Source organism: Orbicella faveolata, unplaced genomic scaffold, assembly GCF_042242905.1.
Source record: "Orbicella faveolata isolate gen_17 unplaced genomic scaffold, um_ofav_v1 contig_12, whole genome shotgun sequence".
In the NCBI taxonomy this organism is placed as follows: domain Eukaryota; kingdom Metazoa; phylum Cnidaria; class Anthozoa; order Scleractinia; family Merulinidae; genus Orbicella; species Orbicella faveolata.
This window is the reverse complement of record NW_028301539.1, coordinates 23,835,762-23,859,120: the sequence shown is the minus strand read 5'-3', so window position 1 is coordinate 23,859,120 and position 23,359 is coordinate 23,835,762. Positions and strand designations below refer to the sequence as shown.

The following is a 23,359-nucleotide window of genomic DNA, read 5'->3' as shown; positions in this document are numbered from 1 at the left end:
CCAGAAAAGACAAGGTTCGATACCAGAAGTTGACTGAGAGTAACAAGTTTGTACTCAAAAACTGAAGCTGCCTGATAAGACCAGTCTTACAGCCAGCTTCATCACAACTTGTCAAAAGTTCCTGAATTGTGTATGTGGGAGGACTCCATGTAATGACATATATGGGGAAGCTCTGCTCAAAAGTTTTCAGGCTTCAGATATAACTATTAAAGGGTAAGGGATTTCTGACAAGTTGAATTCAGGTGTATGAAAGGGTATGGAAATCTCTCTTTTACGGATTTCCCTTTTTCTGGTTCTAAAATGTTGTTGATAATCTCTCATTTACTCTCCTGAGCCAGAATGAGGGGATTCTGATAAATTGTACCGTTCAAAGAGATATTTTAAAACCTCTCTCTACGGGTTTAGAAAACGGATACAGTATTAAGGGGTTGGACTTTGAGATGGAGCTTCCCCATTAAGAACTATGTAGAATACCTCCCCCGCCGCCCCTCCTTGTGTAACAAGGATGTTCAAATTGTTTTCTGGAAAAAAGCAATTACCGGTAAAAAACAAAACAGTACCAATTGAAGGGATTGTGTGATTATCAATGTAAGTTCCCATTTGTATTTTGAATTAAAATGGGCCTAACGTTATCCACAACAGCATAAAATAACCATACTTTGCAGCTTCATAGAGAGTCAATCTGATAATGAAAACATTACTTTTATATTTCCCCTTCCTTTGTACCTTGTGATATTTTTAGGGAAATTCTCAAAAAGTCCCTCTCCCAAAGAAAATAAAATATATAAATAAAGATAACTTTTCTTTAATCTTGAAAATGATCTCCGCAATAAAAATGTCATTCTTATGGCTCTTTATCATCTTGAAGTGTGTTGTGAAGAAACTGCTTATTAGGAAAATATAAATGTTGAACAGAAAAAAAACAACAAACTCTTCTTTCAGAGGAGCTCCTATATTGTATAATTTTTGTAAACCTCTTACAGAATGCAACTTTTGGTTAGGTTGCACTTCACTGTCAAGGAAGAAATCACACCAGAGAGGCTTTGTATCTTTATTATGATTTGCATTATCACTAAAAAAAATTCACACTTGGACAGGTCCACTGGCACTCTTACATGTATGTTAAAGATGGGAAAAGCAGGTTCAGCATCATCTAAATCAAGGGATTGTATGCCAGTGTGGGGTGTATATGCCAGGAGGTAACCACCTAAGAAAATACAAACACTAAAATTAAAATTAAACAACAACTGAGAACTTTTAGAGACCTCCATTAGTCACAAAAAGACCAAGAACCAGATCTTTTCAGTTTAACAAATTGACATCAGTTTTTCATGCATCTGTCTTGAACATTATTGATCATGAATTCTGCTGTGGATCCACGGGGCGATAGTATACACTCATCCACAAACACAGGAAAAACTGACATTGATTTGTTTTTTTTAAATAACAAACTCATTGCCAAATTGTATGCTCTCACTCATTGACACCCCTCTTAAATTATAAATTTATGTGCCTACAGGTCCGCTTATTGATGATGAAAATTAGCCAACGAGCGCACAACAATTTCTACAGTTATCGTAAAAAGTATAATTTTTCTTAATAATGATTATTTTGTTAATACGAGTTTCAGAGGAAAAGTCCAGTGTAAAAATGTTATCTCAACAGAAAAGAATAATTTAGTTTAACAAGAGGAATTCAGAAGAACACTGATTAAGAAGAGAAATAAAGTGCATCTCTTGTTTGCATTTCTCTTGTGGGTATTTGCTCATTTACCTGACCTATGAAAAACAAGATATAATGTATAATTTTTAACTCTGCTGTAAATTTTTCAAACCAGTTGTTTTCACTTTCACAGTGGTTCTTAAAAAGAATCACAAGCACACCACCCAGCCCCTCAGTCCCTATTCCTACCCTACAACAGTTCAGCCAGGATCCCATATCAACCCCTCAACATAACTCACCATAATACTCCCATACTACAATACAATCTTTTTTTATTATTTGTAGAGACATACCTAGATTAAACCATCAGATCTCTGACCTTTTGGTCCACTTCATCTCCACTAGGCCACGAGAGCAATCAGTGTAAATATTTATATTTGTTGGTCTAATTTATTATTGCTCTCAGATTTCCCCTTCCCCTTTGATGACATTAAATTGGTTTTAAAAAATAAACTGCTGTAAACTAATGAGAGCAGAGACAGAAATTGAGCCATAAAATTACTACAATTTTGGTATGAGGATATTAAAATAACTATAAGTTATTAATATTCATATGTTCTATTGTAAAGAAAGTGTAACTACTTACCGGTAAATTGAACTTCATTGTCAGAGACAAAAACCTAAAAACATCTAAACACAGGTCAGTGAAGACATTGCCAGTTTTGCTTTTGCCAACAACCACTCTGCCTCAAAAATATAGAAGATAATGACAAAATCAATAACAAAACCAACCTCTGTTAATTCAATAACCACACCAAATTCCCCTCCAAAATTCTCTTCAACGTCTTACAGTAAAATTTTGCCAACAGCATAAATTCAACTCAATGCTTTAACATGCTTCTCTCATTAAACTTTTACCCCAGAATTTGTAGGTGTATCACAGAATTTCACAAAAGATTAAAAATGCTGTTAAACTTTTGCAAATATCTGCATCATGTGTAAAATATGCAAATGAGCTGACTGATGATGTCATACACTCAGCCCAATATTACATCAAGTTGGTAGGCTTATAGTTCTACTGGAAACACACCTATGGCTATTAAAATTATACACAGACTGTATTTTCCCATGGCAACTCACTCTTTTCTAGTCCCCTCTAACCTGAGGCCACAACTTCGACCTTATAATATTAATATGCTTGCTGAATCATGCAGATGAGGCACCATTGGGAAATAGCAAAATGGAAAGCCAAAGGTGGCCAGAAAAGCCTATATCAGAGAAGGTTGAAACCCAGTATGTTGCCATGGTAACAAAACTGTTAAGCTCATATTATGGAGGACATCTGCGCATTTCATCATAATAGCACTTTTAAAGCACTGTCCCTAGGAGCCTATGGTCCTTTGTATCTGGACAATAGTTCAAAACTTGTCTGGGGGACTGGATGATCTAAATGGTAGGTGGGAGACTCCCAGAACATTGAGGAGAGTTGCAAGAAAGATTGTAAAACTAGCTCCTTGCGGGCACTCATTAGACACTAACACTACTAACATGACTGAGTTTGGACAATATATATATTGTTTTTTTGGATACATGTAAACAATGTACTGTTACTGGTCATTCAAGAGGTACCTTGCTACTGAGTTAAGTCTTAATGTGTGTATTTAAAGGAGGTCACTCCAAAAATGTATATTTTTTGTCAACGCTATATGAAAACCTTGCACTTTAAGGTTAGCCACTCACAGAAGTTTCAGCCTCTAAAGTGCAGGTTTTCCTTATGAAGTTCACCTACAAAGAATCCCACAATTTGAACATTGTTGCCACAATTTCAAACAGTACTCAACAGCCAGGTCCCATTTTCGTGTCCTAATGGCTTCCACAGTTTTCGCTGTGTGCCAGGATTCCAGCGTCTTTCTTATACGGCTTTCTTATTCTTACGCTGGAATCCTGGCACACAGCAAAAACTGTCAAGGCTGACAACAATTCATGCCCTCTGCCGGGACAATATAACATTCTTTTAAACAAACGCTAATTTTACACTTTTAGCATTCTCACATTCTTTCACATGTATTCTATTTAATATATGCCATTTCCTTGTTATATTCAAAATTCTTAGGTCCATTTTATCATTTCATTTTTGTCCGTCAAAGACAGCAGACTGCCTGTTGGAAGCTCACAATTTTAAACAATTTTACCAGAGAACGTTTTTTACCTCTTTTATAATGAATCCTGGTATCGGATCTTCAATATTTTAAGCAGACAATCACTTTAAGATCAAACCAAGCTAGAATTTTCAGCCCACCCACAATGAAGCAATCCCACCTGACCTTTGTGAATTATTTGATGCATGCATATGAGACAGCCATTTTTCATTTTTTCTTTATGAGATGGAAGGTAGATGACATTTAAACATTGATCACATAATAAACAAAAGTCCTGTTGCTACAGAGCTACATTGTACCCCCACCAGATTAACAGAAGATGAGGTGCTGAAAACAGATCTTTGGAAGAACTAAAAAAAAGCTGTGTAAACAACCACCAGAGGCCTGTGTTCCCACAGCATCTCTTGTTGAGTTAATTTGATATAGAACATAACTTTAAAATCTCAAAATGGTTGAATTAACTAATTATGAAGTCCTACAAGTATGAGAATTTCAGATTGTATGATTGCAACCAAGTATGAAGTTTGATAGAGAAACAATGGTAAATCTTACAATTCTATTTAACAATATTATTGAATTGCGAGGTCAAGATTCCCACCAGGTGATAATATGGTTGATACAGCCTCAAACTATCACCTCGAAGAAGTCTGGACCTCATAGTCCAATTCTTGAAAAGGAAGACAGAAGATGTTCTCTATTTTATTATTAATAGATAATAATTTACAGGTTAAAGCCAATTACAAGATAAAATCTGAATTCTATCCAGCATTTAATTATGAACCACTTTACAGTACCTGGGAGGGGGGGGGGGGGGGTACTCCCAGAAAAAAAACCCAAAACCCTTACTCTATTGATCACCAAAATCTGAGATTTTCTGTTAACCCTTGTGAGATAACTTTAAGAATTCCTAGGAATTCCTAGGAATTTCCCAAGAATTCCTGGGAAAAAATTCCTAGGAATTCCTAGGAATCTAAGGTGTGAATTTTCACAGTAATTTGGACTCGGAATTCCTAGGAATTCCAAGTTTACATAGAGCTGACTTGGAATTCCTAGGAATTCCTAGGAATTCCAACTGAAATATACTCACCTTGAAAATTCCTAGGAATTTCTGAGAATAACTTGGAATTTGTAGGATTTTTTGAGAATAGGTTGGAATTTTTGGGAAAATCTGAGAAAAACTGGGAATTTTGTATCATTTGTAGGCCAGACAAAATTTTGATGATAAATGCTCAGCATTAAAATAACAAATAAAGTCACTGATATCACATCAAACAGGTTTTAAATGAATGGTTTATTACATTGGCTCTCATGAATTTAAACATAAGAATAATCATCCTGTTTCTTTTTCATTACATCAAGAATCAAAAGTAAAACTGAAAACAGATATGAAGGTCAAACTTTTACATGTTTGATAAAAAGAGAACTTTTTCAGATAATTTACTTACTTTTTTAGTTTGCAAATCCAACAATTTTCCATACACAAGATTTTACCTTAAATTATTGTTATTGTGTGGAACATATCTGGATTTTCATGATTGTAAGGGATCAATGATAAGAACAAAACTGAGACATTCCTTAAAATTAAAAAAGGCTGAGTTTGGGCAAACTTAGCTGCTGTTCAGTTATTTCTGTTGATTCTGCAGCTAGCCTCTTCATCTTCATCTTTGTTGTATGACACCTAAAACAAAATTTAAAAAAATACATTACACTGCGATATATATGAGGTACTGTAAGACTGAGATCCAAATATTTATGTGCTCACAGTTTAATACATGCAGCTAATTAAGGCCTGACTGTAAGCTGGTTGAAATGTTAAAAGAGAAGACTTGATAATATTATTGTGAAGGTGCTTGTATACTATTGATAAATATGTTACATAAATCTTGAGCTTACAGTAGACTAAATCAAGGTTTTCCTTCTTCTATAAGTGTATCAACAACTCTCGAATTGGAGGATATATATCACGGTTTTTAGCCAAATTTAGACATTAGAAATATTAAAAAAAGACACTTACAACATTAAAGGAACATTTAAATAATAGAGTAAACGCAAAAGAATATACGGATGCACAAAAATTGAAGATCAACACGGATTGCCATACAGTCAGGCTGAAACACACAGGAGACATATCAACCTCATGCAGACTGTGGCTGCCTCGTTGGAGTTTTTGTCAAGAACTTTGACTGGGATCAGCGAGAACTGCTATATTTGTTTCGTTTGAACAAGTGTGGCGAGAGAAACGACTTGTTATTCGCAAATCAAATTGTTTAGGCATGCCCTCTGGGCAACCTAAATTGTTTCAACCTTGCTTTAGCCAGAATTCATTTCATGCCATGACTGAGTGACCCACTCGTGTATGATTCGTGATGACAAAGTTCGTTCAAAAGCTTTTGTCTAAATAAAAGAAGTTACTTTGTATAATATTCGATTACTCACCAAATAATTCTGTATACAGCTAATCTGCCCTTTGAATTTTTCCCCGTTGAAACATCCACAGTAAGACTTTCTTTTAGCTCCAAATCTTCGCCAAGAATAACATGTTTCTCGTTAATGACACTCACGCTGTTTTCTTCTAGTCACAGGACCGCAGCAAAAACCATTTTGATATAATTTTGGAAGTGAAATCTACTAATACGCACGAGCGATCAACCGTTAACGCTGAATTCAAAGATGGGCGCCAAAAGAGAATGACTAACGTGATCTTTGTCACGTTCAGTCACCAGGATAGTCACGTGAAAATTCGCGTGTTGTGATTGGTTCAGTTGATCAGTTGAGGAGAGAATGGAAACTGGAGAAGAAGGAGAGAGAGACTGGCAACGAGGTTGCCAGACCAGTCGCTTTCGATCGTAAGTCTGCTTGCCTTTCCACGCTGTTTTGGTGGTCTTTTGAAAGATGGGTTTTGCTTCAAAAGGAAAAAAACTACACAAACTTTTTACGAAGAAATCGAGGAAAATGGAACGTACTTTAACTAGTTGATCTGTTCCTGACGGTTGTCAAGATAACAAAGGATCGTGAGGCACTTAAATCAAGTTCACTGCAAAGGTAAGGAGTCCAATTTTATAGGGATTTTCTGTTATGATAAGCTATAATTCTCAATAAATCAAACTAAGCAATGCATTGTGTGCTCTTTAAAAACCCCAAAAGCCGAAATTCACCTAAAAGGTTTCAGATCGACCTGAGAAAACGAGATAAATTCTGCGAAATAAGCTTAAGCTTGTTATAAGTCCACCAAATCTATTTTGAGAGCTCACGTGTTTCAACACCCAGTCAGCACAATGCAGCAAGTAGAACTTTGCAATGCTTATCATTTTTTTCCTTTGAATTATTTATAAGGATTAACATTATATGAGATCTATAGTCTTTTCAATACATCAAGATGTAGGTTTTTTTTATTTGTCATTTATTTATGTCAGTTATTTATTTGTTTCCCACTGACTCGTAATCTTTTTTATTCTTTTGATTTTGTTGTGTCATGAATTAAAGTGACTGCGAGGACAAGGAAATACAAGAAACATATTGATGATCCCACTATACCCATACCAAAATCTACAAGATTTGACCACATAAATTGCTTAAAGCAGTCTTCCCAGGCCAGTTGATGTCATCTCCCTCTCTTGCATAACTTTTTCCTGGAAATCATTTCCAGCACCATGAACAGAACACCTCAGAGTTTTCGGCTCGCCTGAGTGAGATGGCTGTTGGCAGAAATGTTGTGGATGACTTTGATGGACTATGGAGTCAACCTTTATGCAAGAATTGAAGCTTCACAGAAGCATTTGATGAAATTGAGTTGCCTATACACTGTACTTGAAAAGACTACAGAAATACCAATTGATGTAATACACACAACAACTCAGATTTGTCCACAGACAGTGATTCAGATAATGATGTTGAAGTTTCTAGTTCTGACTCCTCTGAAGAAATTGAGAACTCTGACACTGACGGCCATTCACTGGACTCCCCTGATGAAAGTGAAACTAATTGTTCACAAGAAAAAAACATTTTCTGCCAAAGAATATGCCTGTATGGCTATTCTGGCCTTAATTTCAAGACATTGTATGACAATGAGAGGCTGCTGAAGATATCCTTGTTTTAATGAAACTACGGGTTATTTGTCCAGAGAATGTCACAGTACAGTTTTACAAATGTACAGCAAGTGTGTGGAAACTGTGAGCTTTTCATTTCTGACATCTGTGACAGATGTCTTCCTCTTTTTCCTAAAGTCATAAAGGATCAAGTCAAAAATTGTTCAACAACAGGCTGTGATGGGTATGTGTGTGAATGTACAATTATATTAAATATATACATGCATATATATACTTTTGGTTTTATTGAAATTGTAAATAATATATACATGTATACATTTATGCTGACAGGAATTTTTTGCTTAATCTATCTATCAAATCTGAGAGCATCCATTTTTCTATCAGTTAAACTCTGGGTGTTTGATTTAAGGGTCCATACGGGCACATATACACTAACAAATCAGGTTGAATCTAACAAGCAATGTTATGAGTGCTATAGTTTTATGTTGAGTTGTCAGACTTAGACTGGAATTAATGTAGTAACATTTGTTTGGAAATAATTACCTTGGAGCTTGACAAAAATAAAAAGGTATGGAACTCCAGTGAAATGATCCTGTTGATTTTTACTAATTCACAGAAACTGATTCATGCACTGAGTTCATCTTTAATTTTGACATTTTGGGAAATTTGTAGAAATTTCAAACACAATATTTCATGTGTTTTAGCTGTTCCCAAAAATTCCTAAATATTCCAAACACATTTTTTAAAACAGTCTGGGAAATAATAGGAGTTCCTAGGAATTCCCAATAATTCCCAGTCATACTTTTCACTATTCCCAAATATTCCCAGAAATTCCAAGGTCTTGGATTAAGCATAATTTGCATGGCTTGGAATAACTTGGAATTCCTAAGAATTCCCAATAATTCCCAGTCATACTTCCACTATTCCCAAATATTCCCAGAAATTCCAGGGTCTTGGATAAAGCATAATTTGCATGTCTTGGAACAACTTGGAATTCCTAAGAATTCCTAGGAATTCCTAGGAATTCCCAGACTACTGGGAATTTATTTCGTAGGTATGCCCGGACCAAAAATTTTACAACCTAGTTACAACCGTTGCCACTGACACAGTTGCCCTAAACATAAGTTTTGAAGCCCTTTTGTTTATGGTCTTATCAATAATGATGAAAAAGCAGTTTCTTCTAAACAACATTACCCAATTCAAGACTACAGTAGAGTACAAACCTCATACCCTATTTAAGACCAAAGTGGCCAAAATCGAGACCCTATTTATGACCAAAACAGCTGAAAAACCCTACCCTTTGGGGCCACACATACCTATATAGTGCATATAAGGGAGTAACCTTAACCCCCCTGCTCCGGGTCACAGTAGAAGTGGGTACCTGTCAAAAGTGGGGGTTAAGTTAAGAGGTAAGGATATACCATACCATTGGGAGCTAACCCTAAACAGGCCAACCCCCTCTTTTTGAACTGCCCAAAGAAGTTGATCCCCAGGCCGACATTGCAGTTGAGACAATACAGAGGAATGTACAATTAACCACTGGATGACTGAAGGAAAGTTCTACTCATCTGGACTGCTTCATCCCTTTGCTGATCTTTTCGGGAAATCTGATATCCCCAAAGTACGCATTTACGATGAACTCTAGCTCTCAACATAGATTATTTCTTACAGAGAAAAAAGTATTCAACAAGAGATACGGAAATAGGATACTAACCTTGAGTAGACGATTTTCCACCACACGCACGTGGATACAGAGCTTCAACTATGTTCACTTTTAGAAAAAACCGGCTTCTGTTAAACATGTTCCCATAATACACAGTGCAAACTATGGCCAGCAATACTTCATCCAGGTTGTTGTTAACATTATAGGCTATTGCACTTAGCGTTATCACCGAATCACGAACAATAAGAACCAAAAGTCGGAACAACCCCAGTTTTGCAAATGTGTAAAATCCGCCATTCGATGACAGAAGGCTCTCCGTTATTTTCCTTCAAAACAATACTAAACTGTTTTCTTTTGCCGAAAGTTCTGCTTAAAAAGTCGAAGAAATGTGCCTACAACATCTTTCTATCCTCAGTATGAAAGGACACGAACCTGATGGTTTGCAAATAGAGGAAAAACTTCCCCAATCGAAACGCCATTTTTTCCCTTTGTGAAACGAGCTGCGCGGCGCAGTTTAAACCGGATGTGACGTCACGTTTTGGCGGATGGTCCAGATACGCAAATTTCAGGAGTCTTCTACCCCACCCCTGGACTGCGCCAAAAAAAGTGACGTTATCCCGTCATGCATTGCTGTGCAGCCATACCGAATGAGTTTGAGAAATGTCCCTTAGGCCCAGTTCGGACGCAGAACTTTTCATTAACCGAACCAAATACATTGAATTAAGTACATGAAAAGTTCGGCGTTTGAATCAATTAAGAACGGCTATTTGAATTTGGAACGGCCCAGCCGTTCTTACCGCCTAGCTCAGCCGGGAATTTTGGCTTTGGAACGGCTTTGATTCAGACGTCGAACTTTTCATGAGCCGAACCTAATGCATAAATTATCATAACGTATTTTACAAGCAGTTTTCACTTTGCCTGAAAATCGCTGTCATTTCGATGTGATTTGGTTTAAACTAAATAAAGTTCCGCGAATTAAGTTCAACGTCTGAATCAACAGGTGTACTTTTGGTAATTTGGGTCGGTCCAAATTCGAATTAAGTTCGGCTCATGAAAAGTTCGGCGTCTGAACTGGGCCTTACTAAATCCCAGACAGAAACCGACAGGAATCAATTGCTCTTCCCCAAGGTTTGTGCCGGGAGAGCATCCTGGCTCAAAAGAGTGCGGTTTTACAGCCGAGATTTGCTGGGTAGGTTAAGCTGAAACTGAGTTTTCGCGGGCTGGTCACGGGGTATGGTGGACTGTACAAGCGAGTTTCTTTCGCCCAAATTCATTTTTTGCTTTTTCTTCGTGATGATAGCCCAGGTTATGCGATTTCCCTTTAACAAGGCGAATTAACCGGGATAAAACCTGTCTAAATACAAACACTGAACCTTGAGTTTGAATTTGCTTCCCTAAATATTGCTATGAATGAATGAATGAATGCTTTATTTAACGTGGATATACGCTTAGCTTGAGAGCTAGTTTACAGGTATTCCACCTAATAACTAATGAGAACCTAACAACTAAACAACGCTAATATCACAATTCATCAGGTAAAAATCACAAACTATATAACAGCTATAACAGCGAAATGTTAGTCACAGCTTATCTATTTGGACAGAGTTCTTGAATTCAGAAAGCGTATTTTCTCGTCGAAAATTGTTACCACCGGCTTCCCGAATGAAGTTCGACGCAAGTACGCCGTCTGAACCAGCCGTCGCTCCAAAGTCGCTCTAAAGTCGAACTTAATCAAGTTTGGTTCGGCACACGAGTGGAGCGGCGTTTGTACCGGGCCTACACTTAATAATAGCGCTGTACTTTGTATTTAATAATGGAAATAAAAATGTGGAAATAATAATAATAATAATAATAATAATAATAATAATAATAATGACAACAACAATAGTAATAACAAAATAATAATAATAATAACAAAATAATAATAACAAGAAAAAGAAAAAAGAAAAAATTGCACTCAGCGAACGGGACTTGAACCCGCACAGGGTTACCCCCACAGACCTCCATTCTGCGCGTCTACCAATTTCGCCAGCGCTTCATGCCTGAACACTTTTGGCAAAATATGTATGGGTTATTGACCAAGTGTGAGGTCAAGATGGCTGCATATTGACCAAGTTCTTTTTTTGCGTGTTTATGGACCGAGACGGAGTCGAGGTCCAAAAACACGCGAAAAAAGAACGAGGCCAATATCCAGCCATCTTGACCGAACAAGCTTGGTCAATAAAGGATTTATTATATGGCTTTCGGGGAAATTTTTCTTGCGGGCCACGGCGGGTAGTCCCGAGCGGGCAAGATAGCTCCATCTTGCCCGCTCGGGTAGCCAATCACAGCGCAGGATTTGATTCATCTTGCCCGCTCACGGAGCTAGCCATATAATAAATCGTATTAACGAGTTTCTTTTTCAGCGTCCTTAGCAACTTGTTGTCAGGTGTGATCTTCCTCAAGGGATTTTGGGCGATTGTTTCGCCGGCTCCGAGGCTTAGGGGAATAAAACAAAATACATTAATTATCCATCCTTCAACCTCGATGTGATTTCTTTTGTTTTATTCCCCCAAGTAAGCCTCAGAGCTAACATGGTATTGGCCTATTTGTATGAATGATTACTATACTGAATTGGAAGGGTCTATTTCACGGCAATTTATAACTAATAGCCAAGTATGTCAGCCGCTTTTCCTAACGACAGTTTTCCTCATTTCTTCTGTTCTCTTCATTTCTTCTTCTTCCATTGAAATAATGCATGGATGCAAAGAAGCTCAAAGAAGATATTACACGTCGGTGCGAAGATAGAGATTGATTTTATTTTCGAGTGGCAGAAACAGTATTCTTACTCGCTGCACTCGTTGGTAAAAGATTTTTACCACTCGAAAATAAAATTTATATCTTCAAGCCACAGTGTAATTTTCTTTTTATTATACTGACAAATTGACTGTTTGCACAAAACAACCGTGAAAAAAAGCAAGAAATGACGTCATCAATATCTACACTTGTGAGAATAAGGAAAACACCCCGGAAGTAGTTTCGTATAAATTTTAGGAGTGGTGTATTTTTGACTGGCCTCAGAAGTCCTCAAGAGCGCTAAGGGGATAAGTAAGTAGTATTTTCCAGTGAAACACTCGTGTCTAAATAATAGTCTGCTACGATTGGCAACTGATTAGTGCGCCGCGCTACTCAGACTCAGACAACAGACGCAGTTGGTGATACCGTAAATCCTCGAATTAGCGCCCCCCCCCCCTGGAATAAGCACCCCTCCTATCAGCCAAAATTTAAAATGAGTACCCCCCTCCCCTCCCCCCATTTTGTGGACGAGTAATTAGACAACAAAGGATGTGTAGTTTCACTTTCGTCCAGCCCTTTTTACACAGTCATTAGTAATTGACATCCTTATAATACAGGAAACATCAGTTCTTTTTTTTCTAAGTTGTATCCTACAATTTTTTGTTTCAGTTTGTGTACACGTCAAGTTTAGAAAAAAAAATTACAAGTACTAACGGTGCGGCGATCTAAACTTTAGGATCAGCTTTTTATGTCGATAAACAGTTTATGTTCTTATTTACGTGCAGATGATGTATTTAAAAAATGATCATGTCAGGCCACGATTTGGGAAAAATTAAATAAGCGGCCCCCTACCCCCTCGATTAAGCGCCTCCCTCCAATAAGCACCCCCGTCTTCTCTTAAATTTGAAATAAGCACCCCGGGCGCTAATTCGAAGATTTTCGGTGTCGTATTTCTGTGTGCTCTGTTTGGTGGAAGCATAAAATTTTAATTTAATAATCTTTTCATAAACTAAGGCAAAGCTACGTAAAATAGGCTCAACATAAGCTTATATGTCACACCGGATTTGCCGCATGATTTAGTGTTCTATTGTAGTGTTTTTAAAATATGAGTTAAAAAGTATAAATTTCGAGCTTCGCTATGTGACCGATTAACCGGTCCCTTAATAAATACTGAAAGTATAAAAGTTGTCTCCTGGGCATCTCAAAACTAAGCAAAGTCTGCAAAATCCAAAGGGTATTATAATGATCATATTTGTTTACAAAATGCCATTGAAGAGAACATGCAATGTACATCGACTTTAACAATAAGCCACTTTTAGAGCGAGAACGGACTACGTTTAAATATAATTATACTAATCTGCGTGCTAAGTGTCCGGCTCAAAATTCAGGTGAATCTGACAAACTGATTTGTTGTTCTGCGACTGAAGAGGTGATTATCTCCTCAGGTAAACTTGTGTCGCTGGTATCCGACACTCGTAGTTCTTTCCGTATACTTGCGATGTCCTCATCGATTTCGTCAATTTGAGCCTGAAGATCCTCTAAAAAAGGATAGAACAAAATGACAGGTTTCATTTAAACATTCGTATAAGTAGGAAGAAAGTGGGAAAAGCATAACTGGATGGGGTATTGGACGGGGAAAATATCTTAACATAGGAATCTTTACTATAGACACTTTACTGGCCTTTACTGGGATCACGCGGGCTACACAAAACTTTCAGAATAAGTTCCGTCCGCGAAAGGTCCGGGGTAAGTGATTGTGGTAATGTTACGTATTTTAGTTGATTCGTAACCTGTAGATAAGAACATTTTACACCAAATTTTAAGCCTTGAAAATATTACGTCACTCTGAATGAGCTATCTTTCTCTGATTTTGTTTTATTACCTAAAACAAACATAAAGCTGAATAAAGAGAGACAATTGTATTGAGTTGAATAAATCAATGCTCTTTTCTACTTGCCTAAACGACAGCAACGAGCTTTAAAGTGGCTAAATGTATATCCATCACATACCTACTAAACGTAGGAAAAATCTCGTAGTTTATACTAGCCACAACCTTAATTATTTAAGCGGACAACAAAACCGTTGAATACTATTCACAAACCCTTACCCTGGCAGGATGTTGCTTCCTTTGCCTTCTTTGATGCGCTACCTGTAGATAACTGATCCTTGCACTGTGCTTTTCTTTTCAGTGACAGTTTTTTTCTTGGGAACAGTCTTCTGCTCGAAAGCATCTGAACATGCGACACTTTTGGGCATCTTTTCTTCACGCGCTTCTTTGGGAACATCATGATTGTTATCAGGCTTTACAAGCGTCGGGCTAACAAAGTTAGGCTTCAATAGTTTAGGCATTTTAGCCCGTGCTTTACCATTGTTATCTCGCTTTGTCGCAACGGGAGGTTTAAAAGTAGCTTTCACCAACTTTGGTAAAGATTTCTTCCGAGCTAAGCTGTCTTCATCAAGGGCTACACGGACATCTGTACTTGCGGCCGACCTTTTCAGTGCAAACTCTAACTTTTTAGGTATTCGTTGGTGTTCACACTCTCCATTTTGAGCTAACACGTCAGAACTTGAGGTTCCTTCCCCATTACTCTTGGCGGCTCTCTGGATTTTCGGTTTCTTCATTGTCGAGTCTTCTTCCACAGTATTATCTTGGGAGATGTTCTTTGACTTCCTGGACTTTTTTCCTTCTTGTTTTTGTACTGGGACGCCTGACTGGCACTCGCTCGTCGTCGAAAGTTTGGAACTGTCTCCGCTACCCTTCTTTCCTTCTGAGTTTGTTTGAACCTCCTTGGCATTTTTAACTGGCTGTTTACCATCATCAGTCACGTCCTGGTCCTTATGTGTTGCTTTTGATGACCATGACTCCATAGATATCACAGCACTTGCGTTGTCTTTTTCTTACTCCTTTTGTTTAGAATCTTCCGTGAGACTGTTTGCTAAGTCGTTTGGGACACCCTTGCTCATCCTTTGTTTCTTTCCGACACTTTGTGTTTCAGTTGTACTTTGCCTCTTTTTAACAACTTTTTTTCTGTGCTTTTCTTTACGGATGAATTTTCAACACTTGTTTTTCGCGGTTTAGTGTTAGTAGCTTTACAAATACTCTTCTCGTCTGTAGGAATGGCTCCTGCAGAATCGGTTTCAACAGTTGAGACACCTGGAACTGGAGGCTTGTGTTCTTTTGTGACCACCACGGTTTCATCATCCCGTTTTTGGATTCTCTCTGTCTCATGGATAGTCTCACTAATCTCGGTACATATGCCATCATTGTTCTCAGGCAATATTTCTGCAGAAAAAGTGAAAGCAGTAAGATCATCAGTCAAGATAACATTATACACATATGCTTCTCGTGGCAATTTCCCCCCGTTTTTGTTTAGTAACAGTATCTCCTTCTCTCTACTGACACTAGTTTGAATTCGACTGTCTTGTGTCTAATCCTCGTTTCTTACTGGCTTATCAGAAAAATCTTGGTTTGAAAGTGTTTATGATAACAGAGAAAAGGGAGCAGATTCTGTGGGGAAGAGGAGGTCAGAGGAAGTCTCCGCCCCACCCTCCGCGCACGCATCGACTGCTGCTTCTCTGTGTTTAGAAGCTAGAGAAGCTGTGAACAATACGTTTAATTAGACCTGGATAAAATGCCGTAAATATGTTCAATGCTCCACTATTAGTTCGTCTAGCGAGAGAAAAACCAAAATATAGCCCCGAGAGCACCGGCCAGAGAGCAAGACGTGCGGAAAAAAAAAACATTCGCTAGCTAGTGTTAGCCAGCCACTATTTCTCCGTTTTCTGTTTTACTTGTCGCTAGATGAACTAAAAGAGAGACTGATCGTAGTGTGACAACGGCGTTTAATTGCTAACTTCAATCCGGTATTATTTGGCATCATTTTTTTTCCTTTTGATTACAAGTGATGTAAATGTCGGGTACAAGGAGAGTTGTTGTTGTAACCAACTTTTGTATACCAAGCCAGATAAGTTGTAATCAATCATTGGTTCTAATGAACAACGTAATAGACTTGATACTAAACCATTGCTGTTACTGCTGGTTATCACTGAGGCCTTTGAAGTGGTCCCCTTTGCCTGGTCTTTTTTCTTTCCAGTTTCTCTCTGAAGACTACTTGAACCACTTTCTTTAGTCGTTGCCTTGCTTTTGGCTGGTTTGTTTGTAGGCTTCTTTTTGGAAGTTTTAGGTTTGGTTGGGGTTTTTGGTTTAACTTGCTTAATATCTTCTGTGCCGTTATAACTATTTCCACTACTGCAAATTTCCTGGCTCGACGAGTCTGTAACTGAAGATATGAACCAGCATTAGATATCAAATAGAAACACTCGCTCTCTCGTTTCTCAAACTACCACTGCTATCAATACCTCTCGGGCAAGATGATACGTAAAAAAAACAACTGAATAGTTAGTCAAGATAAAGGTAGGTGTCGCCCAGCATCAGTCACGATGCTGATCACGTTTAAATGAAAACACTGATATTTTTTGCATGCACGTTCGTATTTGATCAAGCTTACTCAGCTCTTAGGCGTAACGTGTTTAAATAAAGTATTTATTGGTTGATCAATATTATCTGACTCCGTTTATTTTTTCGTCAAAATTTGTTGGAAATTGACTTTAAACACTTGCAGCACAATCAGGTGTCAGTACAAATTGAAGTCCTCCCGCATGCGCATCTTGGTAGTGTTTTATAAATGCTGACGTGAATACATATCGATTTCTGGAAGCGGGCTTAGAGAACTGGGTTAAACTGAGTTAACCATTCTTCTCACCTGAATCAATGAGTTCCTCTACTTTCAAGTTAGCTAAGCGCTCCTTCTCCTTAACCTTGTCACCAATAGTCCCTTCGTAGCGTGCTGCAAAGCCATATTCTGATAATCGAGTCTGCTGACAGAAAAGATTAAAAAGTTTGTTGTTTTGTCTGTTTGTATCTCCGGAGATCAGGAAATGACCCAATGTCCTTGAATTGAGGAGCAAATTGATGAGTACAATATATAGATTTGTAGTATTATTAGATTAGTTAGATTTATTTAATATTATTTCTCGTAAACCTAGCTCGTTAATTCAGTCTAAGACTTCCAGAGAGTTTTAATAAACTTCTTATTATTAGTAGTATGAAACGAAAGCTGTAACAAAAGGAAACTTGTGGTTCGACATCGTCTTGCCATTGAAACTAGAAGAACATGGAGGTAAAAACTGTCTAAATGAGAACAGAAAGCGATCTCTTTCCTGTCCCAAGACTGAACTGCATGTGATTAAGCCCGCTTCTGACCTGAAGAGGCAATTGCGCTGCACTCCGAGCTGCCAAAGTAGCTGAACCTGAACCTTTTACCTGAACATGGAGCTAAAAACTGTCTAAATGAGAACAGAAAGCGATCTCTTTCCTGTCCCAAGACTGAACTGCATGTGATTAAGCCCGCTTCTGACCTGAAGAGGCAATTGCGCTGCACTCCGAGCTGCCAAAGTAGCTGTTGTGAGCTGTCTCCTGTAGTTCTTTCCTCTAACGGTAATCTGAAAGGATCCAGAATAGATGAGATGCGCTGTTCGAATTTCAGTGTCTTGGAGATTGCTTAAAATTCCACACAATCAAAAATGCAAGGAAAAAAAAACGAGCTAGTGAAAAACGAGCATAAAATGCTATCTATAATCACAATCACTCTGTTTGAGAAAGTAAAAGAACTTCGTTATATTCTGTGTTCATTACAATCAATAACTTGTCCTACAAACGCCAGAGATGGTGTAGTAAAGTTAAGATCAGTTTGTGTGAAGTAAATGGCTAAGTATGGCTTTGATAAGAGTAAATTTCTGACTGAAACTAACCAAATCTTTTTACCCGAATTGTTTTGCGGTAAGATAACATCAGTAAACCAGTGTGTCCCAATATTTCTTTTACTTTGAATATCGCCATTACCGGTGAAAAGTGATCGCTGGCTGGAGCGGAAAGTCTAATCTGAATCAGTGAACGCATAAATTACAGATCAAGGTTTGACTTTAAAATAGCGTATCACGTGTCAACAAACCTTTCCCATATCGTCAGGGTTGTCATCACAAGAAAAGTTACGAATGCAGGCAGCGTTGACCCAAGCTCTCGATACTTGTTTATCGAAAAACACCACGTGGTACGAGATCTGAAATACATAAACTAGCCTCATATCGAGCACTGTGCGTCATGTGAGGGAAACTCTTATTAACACTTAGGGAAGGAAAAGTTCAGCACAGTCCAGCGACTCACAGAAAAATAAAGTATATACCTATATACATATGACGATAGCAAAGCCTGAATATCTATTCAGTGTATAACTTTATGATAGATACTACCCACTATATCAAAAAATTATTGAGGTAAAGCAAGAGATTATCATCTCTTGGGCAAAGCTAAAGAAATTGTTGCGCTACAGAGTCATTGTAAACAGGATGATATTAATTCAATCTGATTTACACACTTACAAACTACACGTTACTGTTGTTATATATTATTTTACCGGAGTAACATTATCTTCACCAGTTTCACAATAATAACCGTAATCTGGGTCGTTCTCCATCATTGCTGGCCACCTGTTGGTAGACAACGAGTGCAGCTGAATTGTCAGTGAGTCATCAGAAGTACCTCAACTGGCGGAAAGCTGACTAGCATATATGAGGAGTTACAGTAACCACAACGGCGTGAATCTCTACTAATCGAATTCAGTTTGTACGTGATACCACACCTACCCTCTGGCTAACTATGAAGTCAGCGGTCAAGCCCAAATAGATTGAAATAAGTAAGTGAGAACTTTATGTAAGTGTCAATGTAATTAGCCCATGTGGGCTAACTGGGGACACTGTATTGACTCTACCTAAAAATTTTCCTTAATAGTATTATAAGGTTCTCTTAAAAAAAAATTAAAATTGACATATTGGCAAACAATGAAAGGAAATAAAAGAGTATATGTTGTACTAGGAAACGCCTATGGAACATTCGCTATCTCGACCCGCGTCCTCCAAAAAGCCGAAGCCGGGGTTGGCCATTCCCTTTGAAATGTGCTTAAATATGTATGGCATCAAGGGCAGATCCGTCGTTCTATTCATTTAACCTTTCTTTGGCGACTTTCTTGTTTCCTCTGCCGTCGTGATTTATCATGCATATGCCACAATTTCAATTAAAGGGGTAAGATTTCCGGATGATTTTGTTTTCATATCAAGTCCATCATCCTAACCAACCCGTGTACCTCTGCATCCACACCCATGAGAAAACTAAGGAGAGATTATTTACCAGTCAGAAACGGCCTAAATAGTGTAACTAGTATCGTTCCTATACGTAACGGAAACTCACCACGGGTAGCCGACCATCTTTGCCCACACAACTGCCCCACTTGGGTAAGGTGTGTACATCACGCCTAAGTTACCTTCTTGGCTATCGAATGTCTCTTGTGAAACACTACCTGTATTGTAATCATCATCTGGACAAAATGATAACAAAGCAATAATCATTATTTGGACAGAAAAAAAAAAAAAAATCAGTGTACGGGTAACGACGAATCACATGAATAGACCCACACTCTGTGCGTGTTTATATATGGACCAGGTTTGACCCATTATTGGAATAGATGTTATGTGTATCCGCTGGTGTCAGGCTGTAGCTGGTCATATATTTTTTTTTTCGTTTTTGCTGTTTATAGTGATCATTAACATCCTAAATAACTAGGAAGAGAATTTAACCATACATTAGACATTGCCTCACTCAGTCATAATAGACCAATTTCGTTACATTAAAATTCAACCTAAAGACTTTGCGGGGTTTATTCCCCCGAGCCTCGTGCTGAGATCTGTTATGATAGGATGAATTTTAATACATCGAAATTGGTCTATTGTTTCATGGGCATTGCCTCAGTCATATTTTCTTTCTGGCTGCGGCCCAGGGTGTATCCGGCTATTGACGTTCTTTTTTTATTCTACTGGAGATTTACAGTGAGAACAGTGCCTTACTTTTGTTCATTGAACAGACCCATCTTTCAGGTAACTCCTGTGGATCGACGTCATTTCGAAGGAATCTCCATTTTCCACAACTGGGGATACTACACTGGGCCCACGTTCCTTGTTTTTCTGTGTCTTGAGCCAGACCAAACTTCTTAGAATTCTGCAATACCACCCATAAAAAATCACTCTGAGAAAGCGCAATGCGCTATTTGGCAAAGGTAGATAATTAAAGAAAATAATAATAATAATAAAAAAAAAAAAACCTGTGCGCTCAAACCTTTCTCGTTGTATCTTGTACATTGTCGGCGTCATTTCCCTTCCTGATCTTTTTAGGCTTTGCAAGCTTTCTCTTTCTCTTTGAGTTGTTCAACGTGGTTTGATTGTTCGAATTTGATTGTTGGGAATCATTTTGACTCTGAAATGGTTTAAAAGTTGACTGTGTTAAAAATTGTCCAAAACAGCAAACATCTGTCGAGGTCATCATCCAGGAAAGCAATGTTCCCTTTAACAAAGTCAGATCAAACAGCACTTCAAACTTTAGCTTTGTTCTTTTTTGACGTTTTTGTTTTTCATTTTGAGCATATTTGTGTTTGTTCGTTATGTTTTATTAAAATCATTTTGTTACATAAAAACCAACACCTAACAAAAAAAAAATGCACACACTGAAGAACTGGACGCCGTTACCTGCTGACTTGTGCCAGGATTGTTATGACTGTCTTGTGAAAAGTGATTGTCGTCAAAACTGGTTGGAACACACTGAACATTTTCCTCACTGTCGCTTTGACTCTCACATACTGACAAACAATATCCTATACGAAGAAAAATGAATTTGCATCAATTTCACAAAGGACAGGTCAGTGGAAAAAACTGGAAACTGTGAGAAATGCGGAATATCATAGCGGAAAATTCTGGCCTCGGGACTCTGTTACGAAAAAATCATGCTTATACGGTATTGGTTTTAACAGTCAAAATAATAAAAACCCAATTTCGCATGATCAGTACAAACTGTTGCGGTATTAGGACATAATTGGGTATGAAAGCTGTTATTTCGCTGATCTTGTAGGTGCCCATAATATTTATTTATTTTTTTATTATTATTCATGACTACTTAGAGTAAAACATCATTGTAAGGTATTTCCCTGTTGAATGCATGAAATGGAAAAATATGCAAGTTAAGATTGTAACACTAACCTTTGGTTAAATGTTAGAATCTGGCTTGCCCATAACATTATGGGAATAATAAAATATAATAGATAAAATATGAACGAATAATGAAATAGAGAGAAATTGCCTTTTGCTCTGTCATCATGTTCTGTGTCACTTTCTTGCATTTTCAGCGAATCTGATAGCTCAGGATAGAGGTCTGGCACCAGTTCACTATATTCGATCTCCCACACTGCTTCTGGTACAGAACTTTCTGGCACAGGGCTAACCAAGGACTTTGAGCAGGAAAGCTCTGACGAATTGCTCTCCTGTAGAAAAGGGAAAATTTATGTCACATCTATCATATAAAGGCAAATGTCCATGTCAGGTAAAAAAGGTACAGTCTGCAAACGAACCAAAGGGCCTAATCAGGCTGGCGCTTATCTCCGGCTTCTGTGTAGCATGAAGCGACTGGGAGTATTTCTACTCCCCCCTGTATGGGATGCTAACCCATCGCAGGTTTACCCCCAGCATTAAATTCGGCGGTACCCATTTATACACGTGGTTTGAGAGAGAGTAATGTGTCTTGAACAAGAACAAAACACAATTTTCCCGGCCAGGGCTCGAACTCGGACCGCTTTTGGAGGTGCCAGGTTCAAATCCTCATCCCTGCCACTAGATGGACTTGCCTTCGTTGTCCCGAATTTTGTTCTTCAACGTCTTGTAAATTGCCAACTGGTAAGCCTCCAGTCAGTTGCGATTTTTACCAAGTTTTCAGATCTATTTACAATATTCGCTTCATTCATAGTGTCCTCAATTAGCTAAGCAGTTCTAAATACCTTGCCACTCAATAATTGATTTACTTATTATTATTATTATTATTCATTTACTCGTTGCTTTAATCCCAGTTTATATAACTGTTGTTATACTTCTATATCATACCTTAGGTAATGTTTTCAACTTTTTCTTTGTTGTCAAGGTTTTCAGTTCTTTTTTAGCTTCCTTGTTTTTACGTTTTCCTGTGAGAAAGTAACATTTTGATTTTGAGGACAAATCTAGCTTACATGTTTTTCTACCTATTGAAAGTAACACAAACAGACTTCACATCCCTTCTACAGTCAAATCCATTGGTATTAAGCTTAAACTTATTTATTGCCAACCATAATTATTCAACCATCTCATATAAAAATAGCCAAAGCTCTCCCAAGATGAGCTTCAAAAACTGCCAATGAGGTTGAAACCTCGCTTAAAGACATTTCAGAGAGTCGATAGCGAGAAATTCGAGAAGCCTCGAAACTGCTGAGATACGCTTCAGGGAGGAATAATCTTATTTCAAGTAAGGCGAACCGAGGCACTTGAGTCGGTAAAAATGTGGAATTTATTTGAGTTAATTTATTTCAAGTTTCCGTAAGAGGCTATCGAAATAACTCAGTAAAGCATCTTTTTCTGATGTTGTCTCAGTAGCAATTTTTGTCTGTCTACGACCGCGCTTGAAATGAAAAAACCGGCACTTGAGACATCTTCAAATGACCTACATATAAGCTTACCTAGAAACCTTTTTGCTTTTATGGGTTTACATTATAGAAATCATAAAAATATTTGCTCTACTTCAGCGTTATTTACCTAAGATGTTATATGATCATATAGGTGAGTCCTTACCTCTTGAAATCTTCCCAAATGCTGTCAGTTCACTAACGGACGGAGAAGTGGTCGCCATTTCGCATTTCTTCATCGAATTTTCCCGCCAATTTCGTTTGGCAGCCGCGGCAATAAAGAATCACGTGATACTCTTCAAAGGCAAAACTTATTTTAAAAAGTTCTTCGATTCGAGTTGTTTTTAACTCTGAATAGTTTAAAGACGCAAAGTTCTGTCTATTTCTCGTACAAGGCTTGGCGTCCATTGTGACGGCATAAACAAAAAGCTTTCGTCATAATTAAATAGTAATTGACAAGAACGAGCGCGC

The 23,359-nt window shown here is 37.9% G+C and overlaps 3 long non-coding RNA genes and 1 pseudogene across 8 annotated transcripts; 1 reads left to right on the top strand and 3 right to left on the bottom strand.

Annotated features, from left to right (window-relative positions):
* Positions 1 to 1,037: 1,037 nt before the first annotated feature.
* Positions 1,038 to 10,042, bottom strand: LOC149117263 (uncharacterized). Of its 5 annotated transcripts, none has more exons than XR_016203579.1 (4): positions 9,582 to 10,042; positions 3,403 to 3,447; positions 2,309 to 2,409; positions 1,038 to 1,207 (listed from the first exon to the last, which is right to left on the bottom strand). It is a non-coding gene; the product is annotated as an uncharacterized LOC149117263 (long non-coding RNA). The 5 variants fall into 5 exon arrangements; XR_016203578.1 differs by having other exon boundaries at positions 2,309 to 2,405; XR_016203572.1 differs by lacking the exon at positions 3,403 to 3,447 and having other exon boundaries at positions 2,309 to 2,405; positions 9,582 to 9,615; positions 9,656 to 10,041.
* LOC149117265 (uncharacterized) lies at positions 5,094 to 6,386 on the bottom strand. The gene is made up of 2 exons (XR_016203600.1): positions 6,258 to 6,386; positions 5,094 to 5,499 (listed from the first exon to the last, which is right to left on the bottom strand). It is a non-coding gene; the product is annotated as an uncharacterized LOC149117265 (long non-coding RNA).
* On the top strand, positions 6,504 to 8,448 carry LOC149117264 (uncharacterized). Its single transcript, XR_016203601.1, has 2 exons — positions 6,504 to 6,863; positions 7,305 to 8,448. It is a non-coding gene; the product is annotated as an uncharacterized LOC149117264 (long non-coding RNA).
* Positions 10,043 to 14,398: 4,356 nt separating the features above from the next.
* Positions 14,399 to 23,287, bottom strand: LOC149117262 (uncharacterized; annotated as a pseudogene). Its single transcript, XR_016203470.1, has 13 exons — positions 23,055 to 23,287; positions 22,338 to 22,414; positions 21,544 to 21,724; positions 20,937 to 21,046; positions 20,530 to 20,667; positions 20,262 to 20,403; positions 19,609 to 19,735; positions 18,779 to 18,851; positions 18,317 to 18,424; positions 17,724 to 17,807; positions 17,069 to 17,180; positions 16,328 to 16,585; positions 14,399 to 15,588 (listed from the first exon to the last, which is right to left on the bottom strand). The product of XR_016203470.1 is annotated as an uncharacterized LOC149117262 (transcript).
* Between the last annotated feature and the right edge of the window lie 72 nt (positions 23,288 to 23,359).